General features: G+C 43.6%; 1 non-coding gene across 1 annotated transcript; it reads left to right on the top strand.

The window, feature by feature from the left end:
- Positions 1-1,757: 1,757 nt before the first annotated feature.
- Positions 1,758-1,861, top strand: LOC118657149. The gene has a single exon (XR_004967885.1). It is a non-coding gene; the product is annotated as a U6 spliceosomal RNA (small nuclear RNA).
- The last annotated feature ends 22,691 nt before the right edge of the window (positions 1,862-24,552 follow it).

Raw genomic sequence — 24,552 nt, 5'->3', positions numbered from 1 at the left:
GGGGTCGCCTAAGAGACCATCATGCATGTCAGATATTTACATTATGATTCATAACAGTAGCAACATTACAGTTATGAAGTAGCAACAAAAATAATTTTATGGTTGGGTCACAACATGAGGAACTGTATTTAAAGGGCCAGAAGGTTGAGAACCACTGCTAGAGAAAGGAGGCAGGTTTAGGCCTAGAGTGTCAACCTGTTCATCAGTGGGGACAGGTGTGTGGTGGTTACTGCTCCTGCAACAACCTAGGACAGGACAGGCCTTGAGCAGGCAGGTAACGGGGCCAAGGCCAGGAAGCCCATCATCCAGGAATCAGGAAACAGGGCCAGCCTGCTGGTTCCCAGGGCAGTGAGTGAGCACAGCACTGAGCCGGGCAGGCAAAGTCAGTGGTTCCTGAGATTCAGGGAGGTTGGGAAAGAACATTAATCCTAAAGGGTCAAGGCAGTGGTGCCAGGACAGCCTAAAATCACATTCCTGGGCCGCTCAAGTATTCCAAGAAGGCGGAAGTTGTGTTAAGTGCATCTGCTGCAGGCAGGCCACCATGCCCTACAAGGGACTAACCTCATTTGACTCCAGAGCCCAGAGCTGGGCTTCCTCCTGACTCCTTATCAGCTGAGTCCTGTGGTCACAGTGCCATTTGCAGGAGGTGTGGTCCCGGCAGTGCCCAGCCAGGAAAGGTGGCCATGCAGGAGTGCCCTGGCTGCTAGGATAGGGACATGGCAGAAATCTGGCCGGTCTCCTTCTTCATTGGCACAAGGTAGAAGTCAGAGACACTGGACCACATACAATTCTGGACTTCAGTTATTCAACAAACCCTCTACCTGCTCCCAACAAGCAGGTATGGAGATAAGACAGGGGCAGAAGACAGAAAATGCCTCGGAGACCTGCAAGCCCCAATAGGGCCCAGGGAAGGAGGCAGTCTCTTTAAGATTCTAGAAGAGGCAGCAGCATGTGTGAGGCTACACCAGCGGACTCTGCATTGGGACTGCCTGGCTTCAAACCCCAGCTCCACAGCTTGCTGTGCAGCCTTGGGCTAGTTACTTAACTTCTCTCAACTTAAGCTCTCTTCTCTATAAACTGAGATTCAAAATAGAAACCGTTTCATGTAGCTATTATGAGGATTAAAACAAACAAGTCAAAGAAAGCACTTAGCACAGTACCTGGTCTGCAGTAAACACTCACTAGTGCCAGCCATTGTAAGCCATCAACATCAAAGGTGAACCTTGAAGGCAGGTGTGAAATTTCATTTTATGTGTCAGCTTGGCCAGGCTATGGTACTTATTTTGGTCAAGCATCAGTCTGGATGTTGCTGTGAAGTATTTTTAGATGTGATTAACATTGAAGTCAGTAGACTTTAGTAAAACAGATTACCCTCCATAATATGGTGAGCCTCATCCAATAAGTCGAAAAGATTGAGGTTCCCATGAGTAGGAAGGAATTCTACCTCAGAATGCCCTCAGACTTGACTGTAATATCAACTCTTGCTGGAATTTCCAGTCTGCCAGCTTCGCCTGTAGATTTCAGACTTTCCAGGCCCCACACCTCTCTATATAAATATACATCCCATTGGTTCTGTTTCTCAGGAGAATCCTCACTAACGCACCAATATGGAATCTTCCAATCCACGTTCCCAGCTGGGGAGAGGGGCCAATGTGAGGGGAGGAGGTAGCACCTGGTCTTGGAGAGAAAAACAAGTCAAGTAAATGAAGCGCCCACTCTGTGCCGGGTACTTCACATGTGGTAAGAGATGAGCACATGTGCTTGCTTTGGCAGCACATGCACTAAAATTGGAACGATAAAGAGATTAGCACAGCCTCTGGACAAAGACGACATGCGAATTCATGAAGCATTCCATATTTTTTTTAGAAGAGGGTAAAGGGAGGATAAAGGGTGACAGAAGGAGGCTTGACTTTGGGTGGTGAACATACAGTACAACAGGGGTCCTCAAACTACGGCCCGCGGGCCACACGCGGCCCGCCGAAAACATTTATCCGGCCAGCCGCGTGTTTTTGCCGCCACTGTGTGCATAGGAATTTGTTCATAGTTTTTTTTTAAACTACAGTCCGGCCCTCCAACAGTCTGAGGGACAGTGAACTGGCCCCCTGTTTAAAAAGTTTGAGGACCCCTGTAGTACAATATACAGATGATGTGTTGTAGAATTATACACTTGAAATCTATGTAATTTAATTAACCAATGTCACCCCAATAAAAATAATAGAATTTTTAAAAAGAGGTGGGCACACAGCACCATTTCACAAGGAGTAGACTAAAGTGACCTTTTCAATATCACTTACAAGGAAAGGAGCTGTCTACACTAGAACCCGGACCTGACTCACACACCCATGACTTTTTCCATCATCCCAAATGAATGCCATCAGTAGAAGAGAACAATCAGCATGTCAGGAAAAGGGGTGGAGGGCTCTGTGGGAGTCAAGGAGACAAAGAAAGGGCACAGGCTTAAGGGTCAGAGAAAGCCACAGAACCTCACCCCAAGCAGGACTGAAAAGGGTGAGCCCAGCACTATTTAAAGGGTTAACTGTATTTGATTAAAAGATATCTTTTGGCCCAGCCAGTGTGGCTCAGTGGTTGAGCGTCAACACATGAACCAGGAGATCATGGCTCTATTCCCGGTCAGGGCAGATGCCTAGGTTGTGGGCTCAATCCCCAATAAGGGTCATGCAGGAGGCAGCCAATCAATGATTCTCTCTCATCATTGAAGTTTCTATCTCTCTCCCTCTCCTGCCCTCTCTCTGAAATCAATATCAACATCAGTTCTTCCCTGGATCTCCAACCCGCCACCTGCCCTGCCAGCCCCGATGATTATATGTGCCAATTCCTTAAAATAAATCTCTGTGGATAGATGCTAGGTAGATCGATATAGCTAGATGATAGATCTAGGTCCATCTACCCATCTATCTACTATATACACATCCTATTAGTTCTGTTTCCCTGGAGAACTCTAACACAGAGGGGGCATCAGACTATGGCTAGGACCCACAAGGACACACGTCCCAGTCAGAGGCCCTAGGCTAGGGGGTGGGTTGTGCCGGGGAGGTCCAGCAGGCTAGCTGGGCTGCAGTGCAGAGGGAATATGAGGCAATTAAGGTCAGGCAGGTGGTCATGTGGAGAGGAGGCTCAGAAGCCTTTGGAAGATTTGTGAGGTGAAGTGTGGGTGTCTGGAGCTGCTCTTGCAGAAGAGGCACTGCACAAAGCACACTGGCAGACTCCCACCATTGTGTCTACTTCCAAATGTGGAACCAGGCTGGTTGCAGAAATGTGCTTGGGATGAAGAAACCTACTTTGGCCCTGGCTGGGTAGCTCAGTTGATTAGAGCATCGTCCCAATACAGCAAGGCTGTGGGTTCTAATCCCGGTCAGGGCACATACAAAAATCAAGCAATGAATACATAAATGAGTGGAACAACAAGTCTTTCTCTCTCTCGCTCTCTCCCCCTACCCCCTCTCTCTCTCCCCCCTCTCTTTCTCTCTCTCTCTCTCCCCCCCCCTTTTTCTCTCTCTCCAAAAATCAATGATTTTTTTTTAAGAAAGAAGAATCTGCCCTAACCGATTTGGCTCAGTGGATAGAGCATCGGCCTGCGGACTGAAAGGTCCCAGGTTCGATTCCGGTCAAGGGCATGTACCTTGGTTGCAGAAGGCAGCTGATTGATGTTTCTCTCTCGTCAATGTTTCTAACTCTCTATCCCTCTCACTTCCTCTCTGTAAAAAATCAATAAAATGTATTTTTTTAAAAAGAAAGAAGAATCTTACCTCTCATATGGGACCAACGATGTCACTCACACACGCAGACACATGGCTCAGCCATGATGAGGCAAGAACACTCAGGCAGGTGGAGAGCATGTACAGAAAGAGCTGGTCTGCTGCGGCTCTTATGTGGAATCTGGGTGTGGCCGCTCTACGTAGGGATCTGGAATGCGCAATGCTGCAAAGGGATTCCTGGTGAATTTCTGAGTCTCAGGTGATCCTGAGACAGGGGCCCTTGGAAAGAACAGCGCTGTGCAGACAGAGGCTCTGAAAGGCGGGCAGGGGGAGCTGTTTTCACTCAGGAGCCCTGCTCACAGCCTGGTGCCAAATGCATGGCAGCCCCACCAGAAGCTCTAAAAGCCGACCTTGGTTAGTAAGCCTGAGCAGACTTCACCTGCCAGTGAATGAGAAAATGGCCAGGGCTTGCTTCCTGGGAGCAAAATGGAGTCATTTAGTTCCAGGGGCTTCTCTCTTCTTTATTAACAGGCTTCCTGCTTGGAACAGAAGTTATGTCTGCCCTTCCTAATGGTTGATTGCTATGAAATTATACACGTGTACCCTTTCTTTCTCCCATGCCAGGATAGAACAATAACAAAGCAAAAGACACAACCTAGGCCTTTAGAATGTCAGAGCCAGCCCTGGCCAGTGTGGCTCAGTTGGTTGGTTGTATCGGGACAACACCCTAACCAACTGAGCCACCTGGCCAGAGCTTTCTCTTTTTTTTTTTTTTTTTTTAGATCATCTTGTCAGAGATTTACCAATTGCATTCATTACTCTTTTAAATAGTTAACCATATTAGTTAGAACTGCATTCAGCTCTGGGTTGAAGAAAACCTCCAAATAACAGTAACTTAACAAGATAAATTATTTTCTCACTGAAAAATACCCAGAAGGCCCCATCCAGGTTTGATCTGGCAATCCATGGTGTTGGGGAACCAGGCTCCTTAGATCTTGTTGCTCTTTCATTATCCAAGGAAGGAAAAGTCATTGTTCACTATCCAAAGGTCACTCTTTTGTCCAAGTTTCTGGAGCTCCAGTCAGAATTCCAGGCAGGAAGAAGGAAGAGATAAAAGACATGCCTTCTCTCTTTCTATCTCCGGAGAATTGCATGTGCCACTTCTGCTCAACGCACAGACCAGAACACAGTCATATAGCCAATCAGCTTGCCAAAGAGTCAAGGAAATGCTGGGTTTTGTTTTCTCCTCTCCAAATCTTCATGCTATTTCTGTCCTACTTTTTACATCTAGATGTGTTATAAACTCCACAATACAAGGTTTGTTTTGCTTTTAAACAATTACCTTTTAAAAAATTTTTAAATAAGAAAAATTCTTTTCTGTTTCCTTTTTCCAGTGGTCTTCATTCCTATGTGTACATCCAAGTTTCCATCTGGTATCACTTTCCTTCTGCCTGAAGAAGATTCCCTAATATTTCTTAAAGTGCATATCTGCAGGAAACAAATTTTCTCAGCTTTAGTATTTGAAAATGCTTGTGTTTTTTGTTTGTTTGTTTGTTTGTTGAAGAATATTTTCACTAGATATAGACGTCTAGACTGACGGCATTTTTGTCCTTAGGCTTTAAAGATGTTCTGATGTCTTCTAGCTTATTTTGTTTCTGACAAGAAATCTGTGGCAATTCTAACCTTTGTTCTTCTATTTTTAGTGTATTGTTATTCTCTGGATTTTTTTTTTATCTGTATGAGAATGCTTATAGCAGCTTTATTAATAATCACCAAAAAGCAGAAACCCAAATGTCCCTGTCAGTGAGTGAACAACAAACTATTTCTTGCAGAATAATAGAGCAAATGTCATCAACCTAGATGTATCAACCCAGCCTTCTGAAGTTTTAAACAATTTTTTCTTTACCACTGGTTTTCAGCAATTTGGTGTTGATGTGTCTGGATTTGGTTTTCTGTTCTTTCTTTTTTAAAATTTATCTTTATTGTTGAAAATAATACAGATGTGCCCTTTTTCTCCACATTGACCCTTTCTAGCCTACCACCTCCTCCCGCTGAGTTTGGTTTTATTTATGTTTATTCTGCTTGTGATTTTTTGAGTATCTGTGAGTTTATAGTTGTCATTAAATTTGAAAGAACTTTGGCCAGTATCTCCTCAAATATATTTCTTTCCTGACCCTCTCCCTTCTGAGACTTCAATCATACAATTACACATACAAATAGTTACACATACTGCTTAATATTTTCCCACAGGACAGAGTGGATCTAGTGGGATTTTTCCTTCTTTTTTGTTTTTTGTTTTTTTAATAGTTTTTATTTCTTAAAGTATTACAAAGAGTATTACATATGTCCCCCTTTCCACCCCCCTTGACTTTCCCCCGGCCTGCCCTACCCCCCAGTGTTTTGTGTCCATTGGTTATTCTTATATGCACGCATACAAGTCCTTTGGTTGATCTCTTAACCACACCCCCTCCCAAACCCTCCCCAGGCTTCCCACTGTAGTTTGACAGTCTGTTCAATGCTGCTCTGCTTCTGCATCTATTTTTGTTCATCAGTTTATATTGGTCTTTATTATCCGTTTCAGCCTCACCGGGGCTGTCCCAACCTGGATTTTTCCTTCTTTCTGTGCTTTAGTGTGGATCATATCCATTACTATGCTTGCAAGTTTACTGACCTGTTCTTCTGTAGAGTCTAATCTGCTATTAATCTGGCAAAATTTTCATTTCACATTAAATTTTTTTAATAGATTTTTTATTAATTTCAGAGAGGAAGGGAGAGGGAGAGAAATATAGAAACATCAATGATGAGAGGGAATCATTGATTGACTGCCTCCTGCACGCTCCCTACTGGGGATCAAGCCCACAACCCAGGCATGTGCCCTTGACCAGGATCAAACACGGGACTCTTCAGTCCACAGGCTGACGCTCTACACACTGAGCCAAACAGGCTGGGGCCACATTAAATTTTTTAGCTCTACAGGTCCATTTGGTTATTTTTTTTTTCTTCCACTTATTATTTAAGTGATTTCCTATACGTCACTGAGCATATTTACAATAGATGTTCTAAAGCCCTTGTCTTTTAATCATATTATCTCTGTCATTTATGAGTCTTAATATACATGTAAATTCTACATTGTTGAGTGCTAGGTTTTGCTGCCTTCTTTTCCTGAGTACTAGACTTTGTTCTGACAGGCAGTTATGTTACATGCAGATTAAGTTAACTCTTTCAAGGTATGTTGTTATGCTTTGTTAGGATGAGTCTTAAAAGCCTTTACTCTAAAAATAGTTTAGTCTGACTACTAGACAGACCCTCCAGGGTCTCTATGAATGATGTCTGTATTCAATGAATTCAGTGAGAACTTTCTCCTGTAGCTGGTTGGAACTCGAATATTTCCCAGACCAATATGACTCTAGAAACTGATCAGTTTGCAGTTCCCCACATGTCCTTTGACCAGCCTCACGGAGTTTCACTCTACGTACTAGTATATGTGGCTTAGTATCCAGTTACAATCTCCAGATTCCTGTACTCTTTCTCTACATAGGATTGTCTACTCTGGGACTCTGCTGTGCAAATTCAAACTGCTCTAGCCTCTCCAAATGCCTATGCTTGTCTTCCCAGCTTGGCAAGGTTGCCATGCGCTGCTTGTATTCCTCCCATTGGCCAGTTTGAGTACTTCAGAAACGTAAGGTTGGTTTGATATTAGAAAATCTATTAATGTCATTAACCACATTAATATATTAAAGGAGACACGATAATCTCAGTAGACAGATGCAGAAAAATCATTCAATCAAATTCCACAACTATAAATAATTTTTTAAACTTTCAGCAAATTATGAATAGAAAGTTCCTCAACCTAATAAATAGTACATACAAGAAATACCTATAGCAAACCTAATACATAATGCTAAACTGTTAAAAGCAGTCTCTTGAAAATCAGGAAGGACAACAATTAACAACTTTCACTGTTTCTATTCAACATTATTCAGGATGTTCCAGTCAGTCTAATAATACAATTAGGAAAAATAAAACGTGTAAGGTTGAAAAGGAGGAAACAACTCTTTATCAGTTATTCATTCACAAATCTGTATTCAGCACCTGCTATGCGCTGAACACTATTCTAGACACTGGTGACTTAGCGGGGGGGGGGGGGGGGGGGGGTACAAAATCCCTACCATTATGGAGCTTACATTCAAGTCATAGGTGGGAAAAAGTCAAATAATAAACAAAGTAAAGAAAATTGTGTAGTTCTCTATGGAGAAAAATAAAAGCCAATAGCAGGGCCATGAGTTGGACAAACTCAGGGAACACCATTCACTTCCTAATCTGTGGGAATGGCAACCCTGACATTATACAGAAGGAGGGCTGGTGAGGATGGGAGAATTGTTACAGTTTTAAAGAGGGTGATCAGGATAGTTCTCACTAAGGAGGAGACATTTGAAAGCAAATGTTTGAAGGATGTGAGAGAGGGAACCACATGGCTATCTGGAGAACAATGTTCTAGGCAGAGCAAAGAATGAGGGAGTTGGACAGTCATGGAGATGGGAGGCTGCCTGGTATGTTCCCAGAACAGAAAAGTAGGCAGTGTGACTGAGTGGAGTGAGCCAGGGAGAGAGTGGCAGGCGAACTCGGCGAGATCATTGGGAAATAAGTCCCTGTAAGGACTTAGTAAATCCCAGTAAGGATTTACTATGAGAATAATGGGGATCTGGAAATTTTTTAGAAAAATTGAGAAGAGTTATGTGATTTGTGTTACATTTTCAAAAAGAATCCCTCTGCTCACTATATTGAGCATAGTTTATAAGAAGGTCAGGGCAAAAGAAGGACACCCAGGTAGGCGGCTACTTCAATAGCCTCGGTCTGAATTGATGGTAGCTTGGCCTAGCCTAGTACCAGCAGAGGTAGTTCAAAGTGGTGAGATTACACATATATGCTCAAGGTAGAACCAACAGGAATTGCTCATGGATCTGATAAGGAATATAAAAAAGAAAGAGGAGTCAAGATGACTCCAAGGTTATTATTAGCCTGCCAAGTGGAATGAGGGAGGGTGGAGAAGGCATTCCTAAAAAGGGGACTCTATCCTGGTTGCTCCCACTGCACCCATGAAGGTGAGTGGCTAGGCACACTTAAAACTCTCCCTCCCAATTCACATCCAGCCACATCACATCACATCACATCACATCATATCACATTCCATGTCTATGCATTTAACTGCTAGAGCAGCCCCTGAATTTGCCTTGATCAAAAGCGGAACGGGGCACAGCAGGCAGCCTGCTTGCTTAAGACAGCAGCAAATGCTGTCCGCACTTCAGACCACTAGGGAAAGTGGGAAACAAATGATAAGGTTTCCTTGATGAAAGCAGATTCTAATTGGGTTTTTGTTCTCTAATTCACAATACTATTTTGACAATGGTTTATTTTAAAAGATTATTTTGAATAATTTTGGAATAACCACAGAATTCATGCACTTTTAAATTGTTTATTGTCTGGCCGTGGCCAGGTAGCTCAGTTTGGTTAGAACGTCATCCTGATATACCGGGGTTGTGGGTTCGATCCCAAGTCAGGGCACATACAAGAATCAACCAATGAATGCATGAATAAGTGAGACAACAAATTAGTATTTCTCTCTCTCTCTAAAATCAGTAATTTTTTTTCAATTGTTTATCTGATTGTGGTGTCAAAAGTCCATGCTCTCACCCGTTGGTTCGGTGGATAGAGTGTCAGCCTGCTGATCAAAGGTCCTGAGTTTGATTCCCGTCAAAGGCACATACCTTGGTTTCAGGTTCCTCCCCGGCCCAGGCCCTGGTCAGAGCTCGTGCAGGAGGCAACCAATCAATGTGTTTCTCTCACATCGATGTTTCTCTCTGTTTTTCCCTCTCTCTTCCACTCTCTAAAAATCAATTGGAAAAAATATCCTCGGGTGAGGATTAAAAAAAAAAAAGTCCAGTGATCAGTTCATTCAGTCAGCTTGACTCCCAGAGTTATTAAATGACTATTTTATTGAATACCTACTATAGGCCTGAATATTGTGGACCAAGTTAAGACCTCATCATGATACCAGTCTGCTTATTGTGCGATTATCAACATGTTATTAACACATCAAAATATCATACTTTTATTTTTAAATGGGCATGTTTATATCCAAATGTTGTATGCAATCCATTGTGCTCATCTATTTGCTGTAACTGGAGCTTCATGTCTGCTCTGCTATAAATCACTTAACAATTTTTTTTTAAATGTATTTTATTGATTTTTTACAGAGAGGAAGGGAGAGGGAAAGAGAGTTAAAAACATCGATGAGAGAGAAACATCGACCAGCTGCCTCCTGCACACCCCCTACTGGGGATGTGCCCACAAACAAGGTACATTCCCTTGACTGGAATCGAACCTGGGACCTTTGAGTCCGTAGGCCGACGCTCTATCCACTGAGCCAAACCGGTTAGGGCACTTAACAATTTTTTTTTAAAGACCCATGACCCAGGCACCAAGGTTGGAGCTCAAAGGCCACATTCATCATGATACACACAGGCTTTAAGAAAATGGAGCGGGGGGGAAGGGGAAGAAAAAGAAAATGGATGAACTAGTTGGTTTTCCTTTGTTTTTTATTCATTTTTAATTATGTCAAGGACAACAGAAAACTTACTTGGACTTGGTTTTCTTTTCTCCCCTTTTACCATGTAATAAGATTGGGTTGTCAGAAACATCCACTCCTTTGAGTTACCTGTGTTCAGGGAGAGGAAGATAATACTTGAGGTAAAGACTGACTTTTCAGTCTAGAAAACTCCCCTCTAGGTAGCAGGTGCATGTCTGGAATCAAGGCTGAAAACACACAAAAAGAGTGAAACCACACTTGTTAGAAAGACTATCTATATCCTATCTAATAAAAGAGAAACATGGTAATTAGCCGTACCTCTGCTACCCTTCCCATTGGCTAATCAGGGCAATATGCAAATTAACTACCAGCCAAGATGGCGGCCAGCAGCCAGGCAGCTTGAAGCGAACATGAGGCTTGCTTGCTTGGTTCAGTGACGGAGGAAGCTAACGTTCCCCATCTGCCTTGTAAGCCTCTGAGCTTGCAGTTTAAGAAACATTGTTACAAATATAGAAGCTAAACAAAACCCCAGAAACCTGCTTTCAGCCAGCCGGGATCTCAGAGCTGGAGTTGAAACAGTGTTTCGATTATAGAACCCAAACAAACCAGATACCTGCTTTCAACAGCCGAGGCTTCAGAGCTGGAGCCAAGCCTCAGAGCTAAAGCTGGCCCAGAATTAAAAAAAAAGAAAAAAAGGAGCAGTTGGGAGCTTCAGTCACCCGCCAGCCTGAAAACAACAGCCCTCAGCCCCTCACCCAGACTGGCCAGGCACCCCAGTGGGGACCCCAACCCTTAAGGGTGTGTGACCAGCTGCAAACAGCCATCAGCCCCTCACCCAGACTGGCCAGGCACCCCAGTGGGGACCCCCACCCTGATCCAGGACACCCTTCAGGGCAAACCAGCCGGCCCCCACCCGTGCACCAGGCCTCTACCCTATATAGTAAAAGGGTAATATGCCTCCCAGCACCGGGATCAGCGGAGCCACGAGGCCTCCCGGCACCGGGATCAGCGTGACAGGGGGCAGCGCCCAAACCCCCTGATCGCCCTGCAGCTCTGTGTGTGACAGGGGGCGGGGCCACAACCTCCTTATCCGCCCTGCTCTGTTCATGACAGGGGAAGGCGCCCCAACCCCCTGATCAGCCCTGCTCTGTGCCTGATAGGGGGGGAGCTCCCCAACCCCCTGATCGCCCTGCGGCTCTGTGTGTGACAGGGTGCGGTGCCCCAACGCCCCCCCCCCACGGGCCCTGCTCTGTGTGTGACGGGGTAGAGCCATAACCTCCCCATCAGCCCTGCCCTGAGTGTGACAGTGGCGGCACCCCAACCCCCTGATCAGCCCTGCTCTGTGCGTGACAGGGTATGGAGCCCCAACCCCCCTGATGGGCCCTGCTCTGTGAGTGACAGGGGGTGGCGCCCCAACCCCCTGATTGGCCCTGCTCTGTGCGTGACAGGGGGTGGCGCCGCAACCTCCCCATGGACCCTGCCTTGAGTGTGACAGGGGGCGGTGCCCCAACTCCCCAATCGGCCCTGCTCTGAGCCCGACCAGGGGCTGCACCTAGGGATTGGGCCTGCCCTCTGCCACCGAGAGCAGGCCTAAGCCAGCAGGTCGTTATCTCCCGAGGGGTCCCAGACTGTGAGAGGGCACAGGCCAGGCTGAGGGACCCCCCTCCCCGCCGAGTGCACAAATTTTTGTGCACTGGGCCTCTAGTATATATATAAAAGCCTAAACGACCAAATGACTGGTCGACCGATCGCTATGATGTGCACTGATCACCAGGGGGCAGGAGCTCAATGCAGGAGCTGGCCCCTGGTGGTCAGTGCATCCCAGACGCCAGACACAGGGCTCATAGCTGGCGGCCACAGCCCAGAGACCACAGCGGAGCGGCAGTGAGCCTACTGAGCGGCAGTGGCAGCAGTCGCAGCGGGGCTGGGATGAGCAGGAGCAGCAGGTGGCATTGGACTGCCAGTTTTGGCCGATCCCCACGGGCTACTTCAAGGGACCCCACTGGTGCATGAATCTGTGCACCGGGCCTCTAGTTACCAATAAGACAAGAAATAACAAGTGTTGGAGAGGGTGTAGAGAAAAGGAAATCCTCATTCATGGCTGGTGGGAAGGTAAACTGGTACAGCCACGATGGAAAACAGTTTGGAGGTTCCTCAAAAAATTAATAGAGCTACAATCCCTCTTCTGGGTATCTGCCTGAAAAAAATGGAAAACAATTATTCATAAGGATGTATGCATCCCTATGTTCATTGCAGCATTATTCATAGTGGTCAAGATATGAAAACAACTGAAGTGTCATCCTTTGATAAGTGATTGGATAAAGGTGTGGTACATATATACAATGGAATACTACTCAACCATCAGAAAAGATGAAATACTGCCATTTGTGACAACATGAATGGATCTTGAGTATTATGCTAAGTGAAATACTTAAACGGGAAAAGACAAGAGCAATATGATTCACTCATATGTGGGAAATATAACAGAAAGCAACAAAGGAAGAACAAAAAAAAACTCACAGACACAGACAACAGTATGGTGATTTCCAGAAGGAGGAGGATAAAGAGGATAAAGGGGGTCAAATATATAGTGACAGAAAGAGACCATACTTTGAGTGGTGAGCCACAATGCAATATACAGATGATGTCTTATAAAACTGTCCACCTATAACATATAACCAAGTAACCATAAATAACCAATGTTACCTCAATAAATTTAATTTAAATAAGCAAATCAATAAACCTAAAACTAATTTCAAAAAAAAGAGTGAAACCAGAGAAAGGCGATGCATGGTTTATTCCAAGACAAAGTATGGGCTCATCACCTCACAGTCCCAGACATACCCTCCCCCTACAAAGGAAAGGCCAGAAAAGTCACAAAAAGCTGGGCCTAGGCCAGGGGTGGGCAAACTTTTTGACTCGAGGGCCACAATGGGTTCTTAAACTGGACCGGAGGGCCGGAACAAAAGCATGGATGGAGTGTTTGTGTGAACTAATATAAATTCAAAGTAAACATCATTACATAAAAGGGTACGGTCTTTTTTTTTTTTTAGTTTTATTCATTTCAAACGGGCCGGATCCAGCCCGCGGGCCATAGTTTGCCCACGGCTGGCCTAGGCAGAACTGAAGCACATGAAGTCAGTTTGTACCTTTCCAATTACACTTAGCCACTGTGTCCAGAATACATACAGGACATCAGACCGGAGATTAAACCCAAGCTTTGAAAGTTGCCAACTGGTTGCCTTTGGTAAGTCATTATTTATCTCTTTGGGTGAATCTCATGAGATGTAACTTATATCTCAATAAAAGAATGAATACAGAGGAGAAAATATAAACTAGCAAACAAAAAAGTAAATGAGACTGACAAGTTAATCAGAGCCCTTTTTGGACTTTCATATGAGTCCAATAAATTGACCTCTTGGCTTGAAGACACATGATAAAAATCTCCAACAATGATAATCTGAACATTTTGCTCATATTGTTTCCTCAGTCGTTATCTTGACATGGCTCATAAAGCAATGGAGGAGGGAGGGAATGCTATTTGTATCCACATAGCCTGAGACACCCCCAGGTTCCAGAAAATAGCCTAGATCATTTCGTCGATTTGCAGTGTCAGTCCTCTTCGATTAAATAGCTTTGATTTCCAAGGTGACAAAGGCACAATTCTGATAATAACACTGTGATCTGTTGCTTAGACTCATGATTGAAGGAAATACTAAATATATATTAGGAATGAATAAAAATAAAAACATAATATTTTCCCATTTAAAAATAAAAAGCCCACCGCTGGCTAGTGTTGCTCAATTGTTTGAGTGCCAGCCTATGCACTGAAGGATCATGGGTTCAATTCTGGTCAAGGCAATGTGCCTGGGTTACAGGTTCTATCCCCAGCCCCAGTCAGGCAACCAATCGATGTGTCTCCCCTCCCCTCCCCTCCCCTCCCCTCCCCTTCCCTCTCTCTCTCTCTCTCTCCCCCCCCTCCCTTCCACTCTCTCTAGAGATCAATAGAGAAAATATCCTTGCATGAGTATTAGCTGCAGTAGAGGGGAAGCCCATAAAGATGGATATAATTTGTACAGCTTGGGGTATATAGTAGGTGTTCAATAAATGTTAGCTCCAATTATTACTGGACTGCCAGTCAATTATGTAGAATTAATCCATTAGTCCCTCTGTGTTGACTTCCTCTCTCTCCTCTCTAGGTCCCAATATTTAGCTTCCCCTAGTTAACCTTCCATGGTCCTAAGAGAGGACTGTGTAAGACCTGCTAAACTGACTCAAGCTAATGGAGCCTCACAGTGCTCATTCCCTTCCCTTCCCTACACTGTTCTTGGACAAATTATTTTGGGGGGCTGTATCACAACTAAGTCACCCATACTTGCCATCCACACGTGTCATCTTGCATCATCTTTCATTGATGAAAATGACCTTACTGTCTCCCAAACTATTTCTGTAGAAAGTAGGAGGAATGGGTCTGAACCAAGACAGTGGTCTCCATGGCAACAAAGCAATCTGGTTCACTCAAGGGACTAGATTTCTGATCTGGACTCCAACACAGGAATCAACAAAATAGTCAGCTTATGCTCCCACAACCTCAATAACCACCCTTGCTGACACCCCAGGCTCCACCAAGATCCTCCACCCTGGGTCCCACACTCTCAGCCATACTCTATAACAAAGAGACTGGGCTGGGGAGACCAAGGGAACCAGACACACCCAAGATGTTCTCATCACTCCCCAGAGCCCAAATGCCCTGGTTGAAAATAGAGAAGCAAAACCTATAATCAAAGTTTGTGCCCAGATCTTCAGAGTCCTCCCACCCTGTGTATATGTTATAAACATAGATGATATAGATCTATAGATGATATATAGGTACAGATATAAATGTAGATATAGATGGTGTTGATATAGCTCAATTAAACATTCCACACATTTTCTCATTTAATTCTGTCAACTTGGGAAGAAATATTTTATTGATAAGAAAACAGAGATTTACAGAGACTTTTTTTTAACTTAGCCAAAGCTGCCAGCTGACGGGAGACTGGAATGAGGCTGGCACCAGATTTAAGGACTCTGGGGTCACTGTGGCATACTCCTTCCATCTCATTTTCACTGAACACGGAGGGCCCCACTTGAGGCCCACCAAACTTCTTGCCATTTCTCAGGCTCACCTGACAACATTACGACTGTGTCTGCACCCAAGGTTGGTCTACCAGCACAGGCCCCTTCCCTCTTTCTGAGACCCTCCTCACACAACAGACTCCAGCTAAACCACTACTACCCCACCCCCCAAATTGAGCAGTTCTTCCTCAGTCTCCTCTGACTTAGTCCAACCTTCACTCATTGAATCAGGGGTTCATGGGCCAGGTCTTCAGCTTTACCCTGAAAATTGAGGTCTGGGAGAATAAGCCTGGGGCTGAGTCTTTGATCCTCACTCTGAGCTCAGGGGCTTGGATGGAGCAGAATGCTGAGGAGTGTTGGTTGAATAAGCATATCCATCAATATTTTTACATATTAATTCATAATACTATCTTTGAGGAATAATTTACTATACTACAATTTTTAAAATTTAGGACACCATTAGATTACACACACACACACACACACACACACACACTTTTGTTTATTGATTTTAGAAAGAGGGGGAGAAAAGAGAGAGGAATACCAGTCTGTTGCCTTCCGTACACACCCCGACCAGGGATTGAACCCACCCCCCTTTTGGTGTACAGGACTATGCTCCAACCAACTGAGCCACAAATAATTTTTTTTTTAATATATATTTTATTGATTTTCTACAGAGAGGAAGGGAGAGAGACAGAGAGTCAGAAACATCGATGAGAGAGAAACATCGATCAGCTGCCTCCTGCACATCCCCCACTGGGGACGTGCCCGCAACCCAGGTACATGCCCTTGACCGGAATCGAACCCGGGACCCCTCAGTCCGCAGGCCGACGCTCTATCCACTGAGCCAAACCGGTTTCGGCTGAGCCACAAATAATTTTTTAATGTGCTAAAAAATATATAACAAAAAACTTACTATTTTAACCATTTTAAGTGTACAGATCAGTGGCATTAAGTTCCCTTTTAGTGTTGTGCAGCCATCACCACTATCCATCTCCAGAACTTTTTCATCTTCCCAAACTGAACTTCTGTCCCCATTAAACAACTCCCTATTTCTTCTTCCCATAGCCCTTGGCATCCACCCTTCTACTTCCTGTCTCTGTGAATTTGATGACACTAAATACCTCCTATAAGTGGAATCATTCTGTATTTATCTTTTTGTGATTGGGACTTAGTATAATGCCCTCAAGGTCAAACCATGTTGTAGCTTGTGTCAGAATCACATAATTTTAAAAAGACATTCACTGGATCATTGAAAAATGTTGATAATTCCTACTGAAGGCAAGGCCTGCACTCAAGACTCCAGATTTTTTTTTATAAAAGGTAAACCAGCCAGTGTTGCTCAGTGGTTAAGCATTGGCCCATGAACCAGGAGGTCACAGTTCGATTCCCTGTCAGGGCACATGCCCGGGTTGTGGGCTTGATCCCTCAGGAGACGACCAATCAATGATTCTCATCATTGCTTTTTTTTTTAATCTTTATTGTTGAAAGTATTACATAGGTCCTCCTTTTACCCTCATTAACCTCTACCAGCCCGCTCCCGTCCTCCCCCCACCCCCGCAGGCCCTTACCACCCCATTGTCTATGTCCATGGGTTATGCATATATGCATTCAAGTTCAACAGTTGATCTCTTCCCACCCAATCTCCCCTGACTTCTCTCTGAAGTTCAATAGTCTGTTGATGCTTCTGTGTTTGATGTTTCTTTCTTTTTTTAAAAATTTATTTTATTGATTTTTTACAAAGAGGAAGGGAGAGAGATAGAGAGTTAGAAACATTGATGAGAGAGAAACATCAATAAGCTTCCTCCTGCACACCCCCTACTGGGGATGTGCCCGCAACCAAGGTACATGCCCTTGACTGGAATCGAACCCGGGACCCTTCAGTCCACAGGCCGACGCTCTATCCACTGAGCCAAACCGGTTAGGGCAATGTGTTTGATGTTTCTATCTCTCCCTCCCTCTCCCTTTCTCTCTGAAATCAATAAAAACATATATTTTAAAATAAAAATTTAAAAAGGTAAATGACAGAGTCTCCACTTCAAGGTGTCAGCCAACTAAATTTATTTTTAAAGGGTCCAATGTGATACTGGATGAGAGACAGACAACACACCAGGCCTTCCTCTCAACCCTTGAAAATGGCTTTCTATACTCCAGCCTATGCGCTATTTCTCCATATCAATCTATTGAGTCCAGAAGATAATTTAAAAATGGAAATGACTAATGGGAGGAATTTCAGGCCACCTCAGGGTTGTAAGTAAACAAGTAACAGATGGAGTCAGGTATCAACTCATCAGGTCAGGCTCAAAATAGCATAAAATGGCCACTTACTCTGTCTATGAATCCCTCTGCAAGTTCTAAAAGGCACCAAGACTTTCCACCCAATAAGACTTGTCCATCCTCAAGGCTTTTTTCTTTAAATTCATGATGCCTCTCATTCCATGATAGGGAGTGAGTGATGTATTCCTCATCTCTAGCCCCCATTTAAGACCCCAGACATGCATCTCTTTTTTCTTAAATATATTTTTATTGATTTCAGAGAGAGAAGGAGAAAGAGATAGAAACATCAATGATGAGAGAGAATCATTGATCAGCTGCCTCCTGCACGCCCCCTACTAGGGATCGAGCCTGCAACCCAGGCATGTGCTCTTGACCAGAATCGAACCTGGGACCCTTCAGTCCACAGGCTGATGCTCTACACACTGAGCCAAACTGGCTAGGGCTAGACATGCATCTTGAGAAGATAAATCAATGGTAGGACCAGCCGAAAGCACATGAAAAGAGTGTTATCCTCCACCCACAGAAACCATGAAGGGGGTTGGAGGTCTGTCCAAAGAGGACTACCTGGAAAGGACACGTTTCCTATGAGTCCTTAAATGAGAAGGCAGTAAATTCCTATGGCGCTTACAGCTTAAGCATGGGCAGGATTTCTGACTGAAATGAAGAAAACTCAGCCAGCTTTTCTAATTAATGATGACTGAGTCATAAAAAGAAAGAAAAGTTGGCTCCACGCTGATGCTGAGAGAAGGGTGCCTTCCATAAAGTGCCTGAGTAGGTGTCTCCTGCAGCAGCAACCTCCTCTCTCTCTTGCCATCCTTATGCCACACCTTCTGGCACTTTTTCATGGATAGAGGCTACATTACAGTGATGGCGAACCTTTTGAGCTCGGCGTGTCAGCATTTTGAAAAACCCTAACTTAACTCTGGTGCCGTATCACATATAGAAATGTTTTGGTATTTGCAACCATAGTAAAACAAAGGTTTTGATATTTATTTTTGATATTTATTTTATATACTTAAATTCCATTTAACAAAGAAAAATCAACCAAAAAAAGGAGTTCGCGTGTCACCTCTGACACGCGTGTCATAGGTTTGCCATCACTGGGCTACAAGAAGCAGGTAGCCCAGCCCAACTGGTCTGGGGGAGCTCACTTTTGGCAAACAAATGATTGGTGAGAACAGTGATGGGGAAGGCATCTCCACGTGGTGAAACGGATCATGGCTGGTCTTGTTTACCAGCTACAGTCTAATTTGAGGGGCAATGGCAAGTACCCGGCCCAAACCATCTCTCCACATTGATGTCTGCCCCTGAGATTTCACCTTCCAAAATGTCTCTTTTGATTCCTCTCCCCAGGAGACATCTTCTTGGGAGGAGAACATTCACCAACTCCTGGTAAAGTGTTAGACACAGAATCAAATGGACCTTGAAGGTCACAGTATCCTGTCCAGCACGGGAATCTCTGACAGCATCTACTAGCTTATTCCAGGGATATGGGAATCACAATCAGGTAAGGAACCCTGTTCCATAGTTGATTAGTTCCTATAAAGTTCTTTACATCAAGCCAATACGTTTACCCTATAGCTTCTTCTCCCCGTGTGGCATCAGGAACCAACGTGCTCCTTCTTCCAGGCAGTCGTGCGTCCCCAAGCATCTCCGAGAACAGCAGTTCTCTCAGGTCTTCCCTGTGGCATGCCTCTCAGACTACCTCCACCCCCGTTCAGGATGCCTTCAATGGGCTCACTCCAAATTATCAATAAGACCTCTAAATGTGTGTGTGACAAAACGGCAAAGATAAAGTGGAAAGCCCTAGTTACTTGTGTTCACATGCACACACTTACACAACCTCACAACCGAGCGGAAAACAAAAGGCCCCAAACTGAGGTAACATAACAGATTCAAAGGGATTCTCCGATGTGTTTTGGGTACTCCTGGGTGTAGGAAGCAGCAGTTCCGTCATTAATTCATGGAAGTGGACAGGCAATATAGTCAGGATGCTTGTGGAATGAGAAAGAGAGGAATCTTAGTCACAGAGCCAACCCTCAAGGACCCCTGAGAAGTCAAAAACTGAGCTTTGTGGGAAGAGCAGAAACCCAGGAGAGTAACACCTCCCGGGCACTGGCACTGGAAAGCCACTAGAAATGCAAAGCAGCGTGGGAAAGCAGGCCATTGATCAACCCTCAAGCATTCATGGCCGCCTACTTTAGTGCTCTGCCAGTGAAGTCATTCAGCTCCCTCTCGTGCTCTGTCTCTTCTCATCTCTTCTCTACTCTTCCTCTATCAAGTGCGTGGTTGATTCCGCTACATTTCCCAGATCACCAAAGCACAGCTCTTCAAGCCAGGCCCCTGCAGAGGTTGCTGGCCACTGCTCCTCAAGGAACATGTTAAGGAGACTCAGCCAGAGTTGAAGGCATTGCAGTTTCTCTCAAGAGGGGTCAGGAAGCAGGAGCAACCTGTGCCTGACCAGCATAGTATGCCCAGGGTCCAGAAGAACTAAGAATGTGTTCGTTTCAGTACATGGAGGAAATAAGCAAACACAGACTTCTTGGCTACCATGTCCCTAGGCAGAGAACTGGCTTGATTCTGATATCCGGATGGAGGGGATTTTGTGAGAATTACCTGTGTACCCAGCTGCTTTTTTTTTTTTTTTTTTTTTTGACATGGGTGGTGGGATACTCCCACTCTTTCATTCTATACCATTTTGTACCTTTTGATTTGGGGCAGTATACATTTATGCATTTCACAGGTAATATAACAAAAGAAATAAGCAAAAAGACCAGCTGCTTCTTACTAGTGATTATTTGGGGTGCCTACTAGGGCCCCAATCCAAAATATCAGCCCGTCATCTATCTGCCACTTCACCTTCACCCCTGTGCGGCTTGTGGGTTCCTCTATTAAAATTAAAAATGCTACTTGGGGATAAATTTAAGACTTCTACTGAAGCCTACCAAACATTATTGAGAGAAATTAAAGAAAACCTAAATAAATGAAGAGATGCGCCATGTTCATGAATTAGAAGACACAAAATTATTAAGATGTCATTTCTCCCCAAATTAATCTATAGATTCAAGGTAATTACAATAAAAATTCTAAAAAACTTTTAGAAAATGGTGAGCAGATTCTAAAATTTAAGTGGAAATGAAAATACCTAGAATAGTCAAAATAATCTTAATAAAGAACAAAGTTGGAATACTTACCCTCACTGATTTTAGAGTTACTATAAATAACAGTAATCAAGACAATTTGATATTAGCACTAGCATACAACAAATAGATCAGTGGAATAGAAAACAGAGTCCATAAATACACCTACATATACACTGAGTGGCCAGATTATTATGACCGGCCAGATTATTATGACCACCCCAACAGTACAATGAAGTGAATTAGTTATGATACAAATACTAATAATAATAAAACCTTGAGAGTATTTGCTTAGGAAGTTTTCAATATTCAGTATTTTGGGAAGTGTCAATAAAGTACTGATGGGGTGGTCATAATAATCTGGCCAGTCATAATAATCTGGCCACTCAGTGTATATGGTCAATTGATTTTCAACAAAGATACCAATAATTCAATGGGGTGAAAATTATTTTTAACAAATGGGCTAGAATAATTGTCTATCCGAAAGGAAAAAACTGAACCACAATTCCTTACATCATAACAAAAAATTAAATTAAATTAAAATGGATCTGCCCTGGCCGGTGTGGCTCAGTTGGTTGAGCATCGCCCCATGCACTGAAAGGTCACCGGTTCAATTCTCAGTCAGGGCACATACCCAGGATACAGGTTCAATCCCTGGTCAGGGTGCATGTGGGAGACAACAGGTCAATGTTTCTCTCTCACATCAATGTTTCTCTCTCTCTCCCTCTCCCTTCCTCTCTCTCTAAAATCAATAAAAAAATAAAATTAATTTTTAAAAATTGAAATGGATCCTAGACCTAAACAATTAAAACCATACAGCATCTAAAAGAAAACATAGAAGAATATCTTCATGACCTTGAGGTAGCAAATATTTCTTAGCAAAACACAAAAAGCACTAACCATTAACAAAATTAATAAACTGGAATTCATCAAAATTTAAAATTTCCAACACACCAACCTGAATGACTACAATTAAAAAGACTAATAAACACCAAATGTTGGTGAGGATATGGAACAATCACAACTCCATACATTGTTAATGAGAGTGTAAAATGGTAAAACCACTTTGGAAAAAGGCCTATTGGTTTCTTATAAAACTGTATGAACAGCAATTCTATTTCTAGGTATTAACCAAAGAGAAAAGTAAATATATGTCCATTAAAAGCTTGTACAAACATAGCCACATCAAAAAAAAGAATATCCACAGCACTTTTATTCATAATAGCCAAAACCATCTATAAGGAAATAGATAAAGAAATTGTAGCAAAAGCCATAATATTCAGCAACATAAACAGATGAGCAAAATTAGATCTAGAGACAGAAGCATCAATAAGATGCTCAAACCTCAGAGGGGAGGCAGGGGAGGGTGGGGCTAAGGGGGAGAGATCAACCAAAGGACTTGTATGCATGCATATAAGCATAACCAATGGATGCAGACACCGGGGGCGGGGGGGGTGAGGGCATGAGAGGGGGAATGGGGGAACAATGGGGGGATAAGGACACATTTGTAATACCTTAATCAATAAAGGGAAAAAAATGGGGGGAAAAAGGACAAATTACTGTCACAACAGCATGGGCAAATCTCAAAAACAATATGCTGAGTAAAAGAAGCCTTACACAACCGAGTGCCAAATATGTGACTCTAATTATATGAAGCTCTAGAACAGACAGGCACAAATAATCTATGTTGGGAGAAAAAAAAAGAGCTGCGACAGCCTCTACCAAAAGGAATTTGACTGGGAAATGGTGTAAAGACTTTCTGGGGTGATGGGAATGCTCCATATCTTTATTTAAAATAACGGTGTGTTTTTTTAAAACAAGAGAAAATGATTGACTTCAATTACATACATATGTATGGGAACTCTGCATCCATGAGAGAGTCAGAGACCTCACAGAGATACAGGAGAGGTTCAGAGAGAGAAAGGGAAACTGAGGAACGTAAGCCATTCTGAGCTAGGGATAGGTAATGCACCTTACGGCTTCAGAAGGTAATTGTAGGGAGAGCGTATGTTTAATAATTATTAGTTTGCCCTGCCACACAGTGAGGTAAGAAGTTATCTCTGGTGACAACTCTTGTTGTAGGCCAGGCTCCTAATTTTTTCCCTTTTATTTTTATTATTTTTTCAATTAGTTTACATTCAATGTTATTTTGTATTAGTTTCAGGTGTACAGCATAGTGGTTAGACAATCATATACTTTACCAACTAAGTAACAGCGTTATTAAGATACATTTTATGTGCCATAAAATCCACCTTTTTAAAGTGTGCATTGTGGCCTGGCCGGTGTTGCTCAGTGGTTGAGCACTGACCTATGAACCAAGAGGTCACAGTTCAATTCCCATTCAGGGCACATGCCTGGTTATGAGTTCCATCCCCAGTGTGGGGCATGCAGGAGGCAGCCAATCAGTGATTCTCCCTCATCATTGATGTGTCTATCTCTCTCTCCCTGTCCCTTCCTCTCCGAAATCAATAAAAATATTTTTTAAAATAAATAAAGTGTACACGTGGTCATTTTAGTACATTCAGAGTTATGCTACTATCACCACTATTTAATTCCAGAAGAAGCCTGATACCCATTGGCATTCAGTCTCCACCCTAGCAACAAATAATCTATTTTCTGCCTCTATAAATTTGCCTGTTCTGGATATTTCATCTAAATGGAACCCACAACACGAGGTCTTTTGTGCCTGGCTTCTTTCACTCAGCATGTTTTCAAGCTTAGTCCATGTTGTAGCATGTGTCAGTACTTCATCCCTTTTTGTGGCTGGATAACATTCTGTTGTACGGATGGACCACATTTTGTTTATCCATCAGTTGATGGAAATTTGTGGAGGGACTCGACTGGAAAAGGCACAAGGGAACTTTCCAGGGTGATCAACATAGTAGTTATATGAGAGTATATATTTGTCAAAAATTATTGAACTATCCACTTAAAATATGTGCCTTTTATTGAAAATAATCTACATTTTTTAAAAGACCCCAGAAAAAAAAAAAAGAATAAAGAAAAACAGAGAGAATATAGGAAGGGAGAGAAGGAGGGAGGGAGGGAGGGAAGGTAAAGGGAAGGGGGAGGGAGAGAGGGAGGAGAAAATATATTCTGGGAGATGATTCCTCTTTGTTTTAGCCACAGCCATCGTGAGTTATTCGAGGGGCTAGGAAATCACCCAATTCCCCCACAGGCTTTAGCAAATTGCTCAGGATCACCCCAGGACCCTGTGATTATCTGAGCATGCTCTCTGACCAATTTTCATAACCTTTGCAGGGCACGTTGTGTCCTGCAGAGAAAACCTACCTTTTCTGCAGTGGGCTTGCTGGAGATGGCACTCAGCTGGGCTGGAGCCATCTACCTCGGGCTGGCCACCCCCACACAGGCCCCTGCGTCTGAGCATGCTCCCTTTGACATCATCTGAGTCCACTGCCCACCAAGCAACTTTGTGATACCGCGTTGTCCTTACAGGGAGATTTTCCTGCAGCAGGAGGAAGGAGATAGCTGGTTAGCCTGACAGTTCTATCTTTTGATAAAAAAATCAATAAACTGACATGGGGTTTGATATCTTTAAAGTTTTGGGGGTTTTTTCACACCTGAAGGGAGGCCATGTAAGGAGAGAGAAGAGAGGAACTTCCCACACTGGGAAAGAGGCCTGAGGACTCCACCATCAATTGCATCAGGACACCCTGAGCAATGAATACTTGGTCTTCTTGTCAAAAGACACTTA

Source organism: Myotis myotis, unplaced genomic scaffold (genome assembly GCF_014108235.1).
Source record: "Myotis myotis isolate mMyoMyo1 unplaced genomic scaffold, mMyoMyo1.p scaffold_m19_p_5, whole genome shotgun sequence".
NCBI classification, from domain to species: Eukaryota; Metazoa; Chordata; class Mammalia; order Chiroptera; family Vespertilionidae; genus Myotis; species Myotis myotis.
This window is presented reverse-complemented; position numbering and strand designations above follow the sequence as displayed.